Consider the following 14,864-nt stretch of genomic DNA (forward strand, 5'->3'; position numbering starts at 1 on the left):
CATTGATTGTTGAAGCCAAAAGCTTACAAAACTTTACAAAGGAATCGCCAGTCAACATTGTCATATGCCTTTGATATATCCAACTTTATAATCATCCTAGTTTTGTTAGTATTTTGGAGTGTATGAATTGCTTCTTGAGCAACAATCACCCCATCAAGGATTGATCTATTGGCACAGATCCTGTTTGCTCTTCTGAAATAATGCTGTCCATGAGGGGTTGAAGCTTGTTAGTGAGCACCTTGGATAGAATTTTGTAGATTGTGTTACAAAGAGATATTGGTCCGAAATCTCCCAGCCTAACAGCTTTTTGTTTTTTGGGAATGAGAACAATGAAAGTATTGTTGATTTCCTTGAGAATGTGTCATGATTTCCTTGAAGACTCAAGTGCCTCTACTAAGTTTCAGACCGAATGATCTTAGAATCCTCTATAGCCTAATTACCTTGAATTTCTATTCTATCAATTCTGTTTACAGACCTTTGTTTTTGTGACATTATGAAAGATTTTTGTATTCTTGTCCCCAGCTTGCAACCAACTTTCCCTAGACTTTTGTTTTTAAAGTGCTCAGCGTTCCAATCTAGAAGCTTCCTTTTGATATATTTCAGTTTAGAAACAAAGCAGTATAATTTGGAGCCCTCAAAGGTGCCTTCTTTCCACCATTGGTCAATGAGAGACAAAAAATTTGGGTCCTTCATCCACATATTCTCAAATCTAAATGGGGTTTTGAAAGAGGAAGATGAGCTCTGAAAGCCTAACTGTAATGGGTGATGATCTGATCCTGAGCATAGGAGGACTTTACACTCAAGAGAGTAAGGGAAAGTAGTTAAGTCACCTAGCCAAAAAAATCTGTCAATCTTTTCTGCAATATTACTGAACCCTAGCCTCCTATTGTTCCAGGTGAAAATACTATCTCCTGACTCCACCTCAAGAAGCTCATTCCTGTCAACCCAATCATTAAATTCTTGTTGGGATTTGCCAAGCCTAAGTATACCGCTTCTCTTGTCTGTCAGAGTTCTAATAGCATTGAAATCTTCTCCAATAAATAAATTGTCATCTGACATTGGGAAATGATTCCATCCAAGTCTGACCAAAAAGCCCATTTCAATGTTGAAGACATAGGGCCATAGACATTGATCAAAAAGAAGGAAAAATTGGAGGATAGGATCTTAGCAGGTGCCAATAGCCAATGTTTGTCTGAGGCAAGCCTCTCAATTTGAATAATTGATGGTTTCCATATTAAGAGAAGGCCTCCAGACGCACCTTCTGCCTGAACTGTTTCCATTTTGCAATCTTTATATTGATTGCCTAAATATTGACCAAAGAGGACTGCTTGTTGGGAATTAAACTTGGTTTCTTGTAGCATAATAATAACTGCATTTATCAAAAGAAGCCTCCTTTTTATTAAGCATTTCTTGTTAGGGGCATTGAGGCCCCTAACATTCCAAGATAAGATTTTCATTTTTGTTCAAGAAGGGTAGGACCCTTCCTTACTTTCAGGATTTTTGTTACAAAATTTTAACCCAGATGACATTACTTTTCCTGTATCAGATCAATTAGAGTTTCTTAACATACTGGTAGTGAATCTTGTAAGAATTGGAGCACAGCTGGTCCCCAAGGGAATGATTATGGTTGAGATTTGCTGTGGAAGTTTGGGCCAACTCTCTTTATGCTTTTTCTTTCATTCAGAATTGTGGTTAAGGTTTGCTGTCATATCATGCTAAAGATTGTCCTAATATTTGTCTGGAATACTCCCAAAATGAAAGATTACTTTTATTGCATCATTTACATCACAATCTCATCTTTTTCAGCTTTTGATAATATTCACAGGAATTCAGAAACCTTGAAAGAGAAAACTTTTATGGGTATTTTAAAACATGGTCTTAGTCTGACTCATTGTTCTGGTATCGCTGCAGGTCGAGCTTGTGCTAAAAGGAGATAAACTGGTTGTGGGTTAAGGTATTTCGAGTCTGATTTCAAATTTTAAATTATTGTCAGGTGAAGTACAAATCAGAAACAGATGGCTTGGTAATATGGTAGACCATGGCAGCCATCACCGTCCATGACATTTTCAATTTCTGGCATTATTGCATCAGTTTGCCTGTTTAGCAATGCACCTAACAAACTTAGAGCTCCAGATAGCTTGAAGAGTGGTATTTTTGATCTATCAAATTATCTAAAGCCATTTTTCTGAACTTGTAATAAACAAATTATTTGTTTTCTGATCAGTTGACCATGATTGGAGTAACAACTCAAGGATGTGAAGAATGGAATTTTGATCTGTCGAAGTATCTAAAACCATTCTTCTGAACTCATAATAAACAAATTATTTGTTTTCTGATCAGTTGACCTTGATTAGAGCAACAGCACAAGGATGTGAAAATGCTTCTGTCAGCATTTTCTTCATCATTTTACAAGTCATGGTGAGAGCTGAGAAGAACATCACGCTGAACATCTTATGTTGCTGACACAGTAACTGACTATATTATTCCTGTACCTAGGACTAAATTGTCTCCCGTGAAATTTTAGGTCTTTGTGAGCTTAAGCTACCGCAAATGAAACAGTTTGTAAAACAGTTTTTCAATGTTGTATAATGTATTGGCACAATACCGTGTGTTGTCAGTCGCATGCCCAAAAACTAAATTTCTTACTATGTTGAATATGGATTCTCAAATTGAATTCGAGATCAGGGAAAACATTTTCACTAGCATAGGGACCCAATGACATCTTGGGCAGCAGCTCTTACTATTAGCATCTTCTTAGAAACACATTTATTTTTTATGCTTCAAAAATTTGGGCAGAGGCACAATACTATTGCAAAAATAATGACTTAGAAGTTCTAACTTAAAAATAAAATGCTAACAAGTAAGTTTTACGTGTTTTTGAAATTATGTCCAGGAACTGAACCTTGTAGTTGTATTTAGAAAAATATGACTTCAAGATGAGAAGAAATACCTTAGAAAGTGAAGAAAGTTGCATGATAGTCACCAATGTATGGATAAGATACAGTGCAATAGAACAACACAAAAAACTTCAATAACCACAAACGATAAAAAGTTGAGAACTACCTACCTTACCATTGTGTACCTCTATAAAATTGTTCAGATCTATTAATGTTTTGTGGAGAATTAGCAGCTATAGACAAAACTATAGCTCTGGTTACGATTGAATATTTCAACACACAGTAAATTATGCTACGGCCAAGCCCAATTCTTCTAAGAAAACTCCGGACAATATTGATGCAATATGATTAAATTTTTTTGTATATATGCACGCGGGGAAGCTTTCTATATACATAGGGGAGAAGGGTTGGGTGTGGGTTTTTTCTATTAAGTTTGTTATTGGATGCCACTTACATTTTAAAGGGTGATTAGAATATACAGTTTCAATTATCTTATAATAATGTGTTTTTTTAGTTGAGGAATCGGCAGGTTAGCCCAGCAATTCAGAGCTTAACTTTTTGATAGGGTGAGCCTTGCTACAACTTCTCAGGTGATGTGCAATGGACCCCTCAGCATACACTTGTATTCGAGGACAACTATTGAATAAAAAGGATTCCAACACTGTCCGTTTTTTTTAAATAACTCCAAGATTAAAGAGGTTGATAGTAGTCATTGTTAGCACACAGCAAATCATCGCATCGTTGTTAATTTCACTGGATTGTGTTTATGCATATAATTGGCAGTGTGGATTATCTTGCCATCATCCGTGCGCTCGAACACCCGACAGTACCATAGGGTAGATTTAGGATTAGTCAATTGCCGATTGTATTATAGTGGACCATGGGTTGGACCTCTTTGTTTGATTGCAGGGACAAGTGTTTGCCTTATGAAAACATGTTTCAATAATTTGACTGATTTTGTTGACTTATTGCTCAGTGTGCCCCGCAGATCTCAAGAACAAGTTTGTACTTTGTTTTCTTTCACCACTGGGGCTTTCGTAGCTTGACTTTTTATAATTTGCTGATGGCAGTATGATTAAAACTCGGATTTGTTTCATGAACTTTTTTGCCCTCTACACCAATGCTAATGAAGGAAATTTGGCAGTACGATCAACTCATTGAATTTGAATGCGACACCTGGAATTGAAATGACAACCTAAATCGAATTTATTTAATTGTACCATTTTATCAAATTTCAATGGGTTAATTAAGAGGACAAATATCGCAGATCATTTTAGTGGACCATTGCTATCCGAGCGCAAATTGGATCTGTCCGTGCATTGAATTTCATTGTCTGTTAGCAAAGTATATATATGCGCTTGCGCACTTATCTGCAGGTGTAGGCATGTGTGCTCCAAATACACATTAATGTATGTGTTCAATTTTTTTTGATCAGCATGTGTTCATTTTTAATTCACACATATATGTATAATGTATGTGTAAATGTTTCTTAATGCGTATGCATTCATGTACACACATGCACACATGCTTGTGTATATATGTATGCATTTATATGCTTGTGTATACATGTACGTGTATGTAAGTCCATGTGCATGTAAATGTGTGATTTATTATGTGTCTATGCGTCTATTTCTATGTGTGTCCAAATGCATTCGTATGCACATGTAGACATTCGCTTAGATTTTTAATAACATAAAAATATGTAGACATGCATGTGTATATGTGTATGCATGGGTGTTTATATATGCATATGTATTACATAATACATATATTCATTGTATTTATATTAATATACGTATGTATGAATATATTTGTGTATATATATGTATGCATTTATATATTGGAAATCCAGTTCAAGATTTGTATTTAAACGGGTTAGGTGCAAATCACATGTAGTTCTAAACAAGAATGAATTATATAGCACATTGATCTATAGAGGTTGAATATTAAAGTGCCTCAAAAGTAGCCAAAGAAGCTATTTGGCTAAAGCACCTTCTAAAGGAATTTCACTTGGAAATCTAATGTAATAATCAAAGTTGTATTGCTCTTGCCAAAAATCTTATTTATCATCAAAGGTCTAAACATATAGAAATTCAAAGTCAATTATTTAGGAGAAAGTCCTAAAAAGATATATTTGTCTTCATCGCTACCAAATTGAAGATCAAGTTGCAAATATCTTTACTATACCATTGGGCAATGTTAAGTTATCCAAATTCATATCAACGTTGGAGGTTAACATAGTGACATTGAGGGGGACTATGCTTGACAATACCATCTCCTAATCACTAAATCCTAGATGTGAGACCTAATAGGTAAAACATAAGACCTCTAGACATTACATATAAGGTTTTGATGCATTTTGTTAAAAAAATCTCTATTATTCTTCCACATATAAAGCTAGTCTAGGTCCTAATAAAAATATTATAATATCTCATATGTAGCATCTTTGTTAAAATATTGAAATTATAAATAATGACAAAATGACTTTCATGTAATCCAAAATACGTCATCTTTATTTGACAAACATTTATCCCTATTTATCCTTGTCAAAACAAATGCGCATTACCAAGGTACTTATTATCTTAATAGAAATTGACAAATTTACACCCTATTAAAATTATGGAGTGTTAGAACATAAAACTAGTAAGAAGCAAAACAAACCCGAATAGTATTTAAATAATTTTAATCTATGATTCATAAAAGCATTTACTTTGTATAATAATTAATAAAGTTTTAAACTACTGATTATTTATTTATTCACAGTTTTTAATTACTATTCCTTCTTAAGGAGAATTCTTCTCAACATTATAGTGATAAGAATGAAAAATATTTGAAAATTTTACATAAAGGAAATAAGAGGTGTGAAAGCATGGTGAAGTATATCCTTAGATTCAATCTATAATTCAATCTATAATTCATGGATATTGTAAACATTCTTAGTATTAAAAATTTTTATTTGTCAGATTTTTTATCCAACAAGATTTTCTTCATATAAGTTTTTTAAGTTTTTTTTTTTTTTTTTTGATGATCGGTAATTGGTCAAAGCCTGAATAGCTTTTGACTAGAGCTAGGAACCAGTGGGGACATAGTAGGGGGCCCCATCCCCATTACATATCTTTGAATTATTATTATTATTATTATGTTTGATTAGATTGACCCCAAGACCTTCCCCATCCTATGGAAGGCCAAGAGTCAGAGCTTAGAATTCCACTTCAGATGTCCCTATTGGGAATTGAACTTGGGTCTCCACAGTGAGAACCCAGTGTTTTAACCAGTTAAGCTCAACCCCTTGGACCTCATATAAAGTTATTATGTAATGTTATTTTTTATTAATTTTCAACATGTTTAATTCTTAAAATATTGAATTAAATTTTTTATAACTTAAAAAAAGCTTGAATTTTATCAATATATATATCTAAATGTGTACACATATTTCTATGGAGCTACTTTCAAAATCAACATCACAATATCCATATATATGTGCTTTTTAGTATGAGAATAGTAAAAACCAAAGTTAATAGTGCTTTTGGTATAACATATATCTTGAAGTGGATTTCCAAGAGCCTCTTTCAAAATCAACATCACAATATCCAAATAATGCCTTTGGTATAACATAAAATGCGTTTTGCAATCTTTCATTGTTGTACATAAGGTTCTTGCATGAACTGCGATGCAATATCAATTGCTTGGGAAATTTTAGGGAGTGATATAGTTATAGATAAACTAGGCTCCCAAGTTGTTGACAATATAGAGTAGAGTTGAATTTTTTGCAAGGATTAGAGTCAAGTTTAATATCAATTTTAATAGGTGCAATGACAAGTTTGCCATCAAATATATTAAAATTTTAGAGTAATTTTTGAGTATATTTTGCTTGAGATATAATGGTAATCTTGAAAATTGAAGTTCCTAGGAAATGATTTAGAAAGTCTAAATCAATTAATTCAAAAGTAAAGTAAAGTTTTTGCTTGTATTTGAGTGTAAGGATGAAATATTGATAGTGATGAGCAAGTCATCCACATATACTATAACGATAGCTGTATGAGTATCTCTAGATTAAAAAATAGATCATTATCATATTTACAATTGGAGAATCCTATGTTTTGAAATAAGCTACATAATTTGGAATACCATGTTCAAGGAGCTTTTTTTAGCCCATAAAGTGATTTATGAGTTTGCATGCGTAGTTTTATTTATTTGTTTGTAGAAAACTTTGAGATCCATATATGTATCTCTTGTTGTAAATCACCACTTGAAAACACGTTTTAACATCCATTTGGTAATTTTTACATCCATTCTTGGCAGCTAGTGTGAGGAGTAAATGAGTGGTGCTCATTTTGGCTACAAGTGAAAATGTTTCATCATAATATATGTCTTGTCATTGGGGAAATCCTTTAGCCACTAATCCAACTTTATATTTATCAATATTACCTTGAGGGTCATATTTCATTTTATAAAGCCAACGACTGTAAATAATGTTACAATTAGAGGGTGGTGGAACAAGTTTCCAATTTTTGTTTTTAATGAGAGCCTTGTATTCTAAATGTATGATATTTTTTTCAGTTTTGATTTTTATTTGCTTCTTCGAAGATTTGGGGTTCAATTTCATGTAGTGTCATTAGAAAATGTGAGTTGACTTCTAGTCATTTTGGAAAAAAATGAGAAGGTTCTATATTTGAATATTGAATTAAGAATAAAGCACATTTAGGTATTTTGGAAGGTGGATTATGATAAGTGTTAAGAGGATTGCCGATCTTTCTCCTCTTCAGAATATTCGATAATACTACCAATAAATTTTAGATAAAGAAAATTCTAAAATGTAAACATTTCAACTCAAAACAATAACTATTTTGGAGGGATCATAAAATCTAAATCCCTTCATATTTATTTCATACCCAACAAAAATACATTGTGTTGGGATGTTTCAATTTTTTGTAGGGTTGATCTTTAGGGTTTTAATTTTTTTGGTTTGCAAGGGGTTTCTCCCTCATATTTTGACTAAAATCCTTTTCCTTATGTTTAAAGACCTACTATGCCATATCATTCTAATTCATTGTTGACTTGTTTGTCCAATTCATCACTTAAGCTTACAACTTGATCTCTACATTTGGAGGTCATGTTATCAACCCCCTTATTCTATCTTATCAATTCTTACCCACGTTAGACTTATGCTACTCACATTATTATGATTTTTTAAAAATATCTTCCCCATTCTTTTAAAGATTATGTATTTGCACTAGTTTGACACATGTCTCTCATTTGGTCTTATCAACTTATACAATTGACAATATTCTATTCCAACTCATTATTTTCTTCATAATGCAATATTAGAGGCAGGTCCCACATTCTTTGTTGTGTCATGCATTGAGAATAAAATAAACATATCTATGGGAATGGTATCCTAGGTGTGTTCATGATGGCACAAGTAACCTAATTCTATTGGGCCACATGTTCATTGTCATTTGCTACTACAAATGTAAAGGGTTTAAAATTGATGATTGTCACATTTTAGAGCATTGCGTACAAGATGTATGATAGTCTTGTTCTCTCAAGAACATCAACTATAATTGAAATAAGATTCAAGGGGTTAATGACCACCATTAATTCATAAACTTTTGTATCTATGTTCAATGAAACTAGTTGGCCGAGGGTAAATTGTTTCATCTATATTCATCAAGGTTATTCAGAGTCACTACCAAAAATAGACAAGGAACTCAAAAGGATGTACTAGAGATGAATTTGGTGATCTTTCTTCAACACACATTTAAATTAAACACATCTACAAACTTTCTAAGGGGTAATTAGCTATGGGTAAGTCACTTATAACTAAACATTTTTTACAATATCAAGTTATATAGGGTTTTCAAAGTTTTAATTACTTGATATTTTGTGGCCAAGCTTTCAATTCCCACATTGTAAACCCTAGAGAGCTTAAAATATTAAAAAATGAGATGTGTTCCTGTCCAATCTAGTAGAACCAAAAGAAGCCTATACCAAGACTTTAGGGATGCAATTCCATTAAGTGGATAAGACTTGTTCAAATATGACCAATGTCATGCTAATGAATCCATCCCATTGTGTAATATTTGGATTTTTGACCTAGAGAAATTGGTGGTACTTATTAGTGCTGACCTACTAAATGCCATATACAATAAATATGACCCCACTATTATAACATGACAAATAGCTCAAGATTTGTAGTATTTTCCTTGAATGCTAAATTGATCAAGAAGAGGTTTTAGATCTCAACCCTAAGGCCAATAATTTAATTGATTTTGATGAGTTATATTAAGAGTAAGAAAGGAAGAGAAATAGCTATAGGGTAAAATGGTAGCCTAACTGTAGGCCAATAAATATAGATGGGAGGCCAACACCTATTCATGAGAGAGAAATTGATCCCCTCAATGCAAATTTATTTATGGATACTTCAAGACGACATGCAACTTTGTGTAAGGTACTAGGGGCATATTATGAAATTCAAATGCTCATGACACTAATGATTTTGGTTGTTAATATTGAAAACAAGCATATACATATAAAGGTTATTTGATTTTGCCTCTTTCACAATAGAGAAAATCCACAAGGAATCTGAATCAATGAAGACTGACCAAAGGGTACCATCTTTTAAATGACATTCCCTTATATCTTACCTTTTTGTGTGAAGAAGTTATTGGGATCATACTCTTAGGGTAACTCCCACATTACAATATGGAAGCCCTTTCCTTGTGTAGAGATGGACATACGTTTGGGATATGCATTGCCTAAATTTTGACTATTGTGTATTTGAGCTACATTTTGTAATAGGTTATTTAATTTGCTTGGGTTTAAAAGTGACAGGCTTCCTCAAGTCTTCACTAGGTTTTGAGACCAAAGCATCTAACTATTGGGGCATTTTACATTCAATAAATCAATCTATTATCAAAATCTATAGAGTTGATGCAAGCCTTCACATTCTTCCCCTTTGGGTACTTGAAAGATTTACCTACCTTCAGGGCATGTGACAATTTTGAATAATTTAGAGATTTTTTTTGAGACAAACCAATAAGGGGTCATTCTTCCCTACAACAATAAGATTTTTTGATTTCAAAGTATTATTAGAGAAAGGCTTGGACCTTATAGATACAAAATTGATGGACTAGAGAATGAGAATAGTCCTTGGAAGAAAGTGTGATCTTGAGAACTTCATTGATAAAATTTGAAGAGATGTGGACAAGATAGGATATGAACATAAATACGATGAAACAAAAAATTTAATCAAAAATATCTTAATAAGGTAGGAGAAGTTGATTAGAAGAAGAAAATGAGGAATTATCTTTATAGATAAAAGGAGTCATTTGCTTAATAATAGTTATAAAGGAGCATTTGTTGATATGCTTCCAAGAATGAGATTAATGATGGACAATGCAAATACTTTGGACAAAATGTCTTCTTTGATTGTTCAAAGGAATAAAGACCAAGTATTGAACCTGAAGACTTTTAACAACCAATTTTTTCATTTCTAGGACTACTTGTTGGTGAAAAAGTATTTAGGATGCATATAGAAATGGAACATGTTTAGCCTTTAATGGGTTATGATATGATAGAGGCAAGTGGGGAATATGATTTTGAAGAAGAGGAAATTAGGCTAGTTGTTGCCTTGATTGAAAGGAAAATCAATGATGTAATTCCCCCTTATAGAACTCTATTGTACTTTTAGGATGGAGGGAAAAATTTGCAAGACGTGATAGCTCTTGCCTACAATTTTTTTTTTTCAAATGATGACTTTATTATGTTTGACGCGTTTAAAATGTTGTTGGTCAATATGGAAGACATGTGTTGATATTTAAAGGACAAAAGATAAGAAGCATCAACAAGAGGAATCTAATGATTGCGATATTTCTCAAAGAATTTGAAAGAAAATTAATATTCATATAGGTAACATAGCACCAAAATAAGGTGGTTCCCTAATACTATCTAGTTGGGACATCTCCTTTGTTGAATCTCTTGAAACAATTAGAAGACATGATATTGATTATGATATTTTTGAAAGGAAGGAGCAAGTAGATAAATTCTGTTTACACTGAAAATTGGAAAATACTGTAATAGACCATAAGAGTAACCACAAACCCAATACTATTACTAAATTATCAAATGAAATCAATAGAGGCAGCTATCAAATTCAACAAGAACAATAAATGAAACAACCATATGCAAACCAAAATGTTGAATTCATGCAAGTGCCTCCACTTCTCTCCTCCTTGTGTTGTAAATGATGGTGGCTCTTAGAATTGCAACACCTTTTTTGCAACCTGATGAGACAAGAATTCAAAGATTGTGTTTGTTGATGAATGGGAATGAGGTTTGCATTTATAGATTTTATGGATTTGATCAACAATTCAAATTTAATGTTTAGTAGAAAGACCAATGGTCGAGGATTGTTGAAACAAGTTGGTTGAGATATGATTGCTCATGTGATCGAGATTGATTAGTCAACTAACTGGGTTGATTGATTTGTTAGAAAAAATGACTAGGTTGTTAACTACATTGATTGGGAGTGAGGTGGATTGATTGACTCAGTCAGCAAAAGGTGATTGAGAGTGGAACTCAGAGTCAGTGGCAGTTAGGAAGGGAGAATAATTAGTCATTTTAAACATGTGATGTAGGAGAATAAATAAAATAAACACTTTATCCATTTTAGAAATTGATTTTTGAAAAATGAATAATTAAATAAATTAAAGAATGTATTTAATTGTAGAGGACATTATTATTAAATTAATAATTTAGAATAATTATTTAATTGTGCGAAGATGAAAAGAAATTGATATTTAATTAAATGGTAAAGATTATTTAATTAAAATGGATAAGAAATTATTAATTAGATAATAAAACTATTTAATTATTTAGAGGAAAATTAGATAATTAAATAACTAAAAATTATTTAATTATGGGACTAAAGGGAAATTTTTTATTTGAATTTGAATTATAAGGATGATGCTAGATTATTTAAATAATTAAAATTATTTAATTAATTCAGATAAAAATTTGGAAAATGTTGCGTCATAGGTGTCTAGACAATTTTAGGTGTCTACATTTTGCTCCTCTTTGAGACAATGCAATTTTGAGCATTATTTCAAAGAAAATTTGTTAAAGTTTTGCCCAAGCATACCCCAGAAAGGAGATATAATGCCCCCTTGAGAGATTGTTTGTGCATGGAAAGCATGAATGATCTCTCGAAAGAAGAAGAATGTTAGATGGAAAATGAAATATGATGAAACAAAAGAATGATTATTAAGAAGTGAAGAATGTTAGTTGATGATAGACAATAGTTTATCTATATCAGATGTAGATAAGCTTGATTACTCAGATAGAATAGATGGTATAAGATTGATTGATTGATTGCATTGTTTGATAGGAAATAGCCTTTTGAGCTTGTATTGTGCTTTCACTAGTGTAAAACAATATCATCATTGAGCCTTATTATGTGGCAAATGGATATATTGTACCAAGGTATAGAAAAACCAAGGTGAGGACTATCCCTTTGCATAGACAAACATGTTTCAAACAAGGAGTGTAATGATTCACTAGTGACAATAGATCCCTATTTGAATATGTAAGGAAGTAACCACAATGCGTGTTAATCCTGATGCAAGAAAGCGTTAGATGAACTTTGACTTGCATTAGATGTTTAGATTATGCCCAATGGAATCCTAATCACACACAGGGATCTAAGTTTCCCCAACAATATTATCAAGACAAATCACAAACATAAATCAAATAATAAAAATCATGCCCCATCCTCGCTGTAATCACTTGTGGATATCCTCAAGTAGCATAGAAACATGATGTAAAGACAAATCACATAAAAAAATAAGACTCATTGGACCAAATGAGTCAACAACCATTTAGATCTTCTTTCCAAAGACAAGTGTTTCTTGATAGGATGATTGTTTGATAGGATGCCCATTGTAGGAAAGATGTATCCATTAGGTCATGATATTTGATAAGGTACATGTTTTAGGAACGATATATCTATAAAGGGACGTTGTTTGATAATGATGTTTAAAACTAATAGGTAGTTGATTAGTTGGGTTGTAGGCTAGCTTGGTAGTTTGTCTATTGATGCTTGATTTGTTAAGCTCAATGTTTTGTGTGATATTTTAGTTGTGTTTTCTCAAAGTGTCAGTGCCCTAGCAAGGGTATAGCTTATTATGAATCGCAATTTGATCAATTATTTTTTGTGGTTTTGATTGTTTTCTGATTTTTAGTTTCTAGGATTATTTGATGTTTTTGTCTTTTGCTTCAAGCCTTTTTATAAATATTTTTGGATTTTTCTAGGACAATTTTCAATTTTCTTGGATTTTTTTAAGACTTTTTATGACTGTTTTTGGATTTTATAGGATTTTTTTTATGTTTTTGGATTTTCATTTTTTTTTTATTTGTTTGGATTTTTGAAAGATATTTGTATCATTGATTGAGGTGAAAGACATATTTAAGGATTTATACTCAAGCAAGATGTATTTATTTGCCCCAATGTCTAGCAACGCATATAACAATATGAATGAATGAATGAATGAGCTGGTGGGATGGAAATGTATATGTGAAGGATGAAGGTAACTTATTGTGGAATCAAAATTGATTTGGTTTGCAAGGACTATGTCATGATGGGACAACATGTTTATCCAACCTAAGAGACTAGATATGATAATGTAAGGTGATGGCTTGGAGCATTTAATGGTATGTGCTCCACAAGATTGGACATGTCAAGAGGTTTTTGAAAATATATTTTGCATTTTATGTCCTTAGTTTCGATCAAGATCAAGGGATGGATTTGGATATGAGGGAGATAGGATATGGATAGGATAAGCAAGATCAAAGGTGATAAAGAATGGAAGTATAAAAATAGATAAGATAAGGGACATGGACTGAAAGGTGTGGATAAGGTGAAGTAGATAGGATGCATGATGCTTATGGAGATCCTTAGCCTTGTCAAGATCAAACGTGGAAAAATAAATATGGATGTAGATAGGTGGTGGATAGGGGATGAGGGATAATGATAAATGTGGTAGGTAAGATAGCATGGATGAAACTTGCCCCCAAGTGTAGAATGCAAGAGGAAAATATAATACTCAAAATGCTTATTTGTTGGGTTTTCATCATGGTACTTGCCTAAGGTGCCACATGAAATGGTTTTTTCCAATGGACGAATTTACTTTTTTTTTCCATTTTTTTTGTCACGTGAAATGCTTGTTTTTCAAGTTTTCATCAAGGTGACAATTTTTTTTTGGAAGACAATGGATGCATGATAGGAGTGGTGGAAGGACTCAAGAATCTCATTCTTTGGATGATACCCTTGAAATATGTGCTACAATGGACCATGACTATTGAAGTTATGCTCAAAGATGTTGGTAGGATGATGGTATAGGGAGACAAAATGAATGATAAGATGGAACGAGGAAAGGATTTATGCAAAGGATTAGATGGGAGGGATGGAAGGATTAGGTGTTGGATAATGGATAGAATGTTGGAAGATTTGTGTTTGGGTGGATGGAAATGTTTCCAAGATCAGCATTGGTATGCACCTTGAGGAGTGGTGGAGTGATGGAGGAGAAGTAGATTTTGGATTTTGAGATTTTGATGGAGGAGTGGATATGGATTTTGGGACATAAGGACCCAAAATGGATGAAGGAGGTAATGGAGTATCTAAGATAGTGAATTTTGGGACATAGAGACCCAAAATAGATTTGAAAGGTAGGAGATGTTTAGATGGAGGAATGAAGGAAGCCTTGTGAATAACAAGTTTGGATGCCAATTTTTATTTTTCTTTAGGATGTAGTGCTTTCATGAGCAACTTAGGAATCCACATGGTTTTTGATTACTCTTTCCTTTGTGATTCTTTGGATGGATTGCTTCATGAGAAACTTAGGAATCTACATAGTTTTGGATTTTTCATTTTGCTTGATGGGCCTTTGTAGCTTTTTGGATTTTTCTTTT

At 32.7% G+C, this 14,864-nt stretch overlaps 1 protein-coding gene across 1 annotated transcript in view; it reads left to right on the forward strand.

Annotated features, from left to right (window-relative positions):
- LOC131079879 (pentatricopeptide repeat-containing protein At4g20740) overlaps positions 1–2,807 on the forward strand; it is a 52,168-nt gene extending 49,361 nt beyond the window's left edge. Inside the window, exon 2 of the mRNA XM_058017920.2 lies at positions 1,912–2,807. The gene's annotated coding sequence lies outside the window, so the exon portion shown is untranslated. The remainder of the gene's footprint in view (positions 1–1,911) is intronic.
- The last annotated feature ends 12,057 nt before the right edge of the window (positions 2,808–14,864 follow it).

The sequence above is a fragment of the Cryptomeria japonica genome, chromosome 10, assembly GCF_030272615.1.
Source record: "Cryptomeria japonica chromosome 10, Sugi_1.0, whole genome shotgun sequence".
Lineage (NCBI taxonomy): Eukaryota > Viridiplantae > Streptophyta > Pinopsida > Cupressales > Cupressaceae > Cryptomeria > Cryptomeria japonica.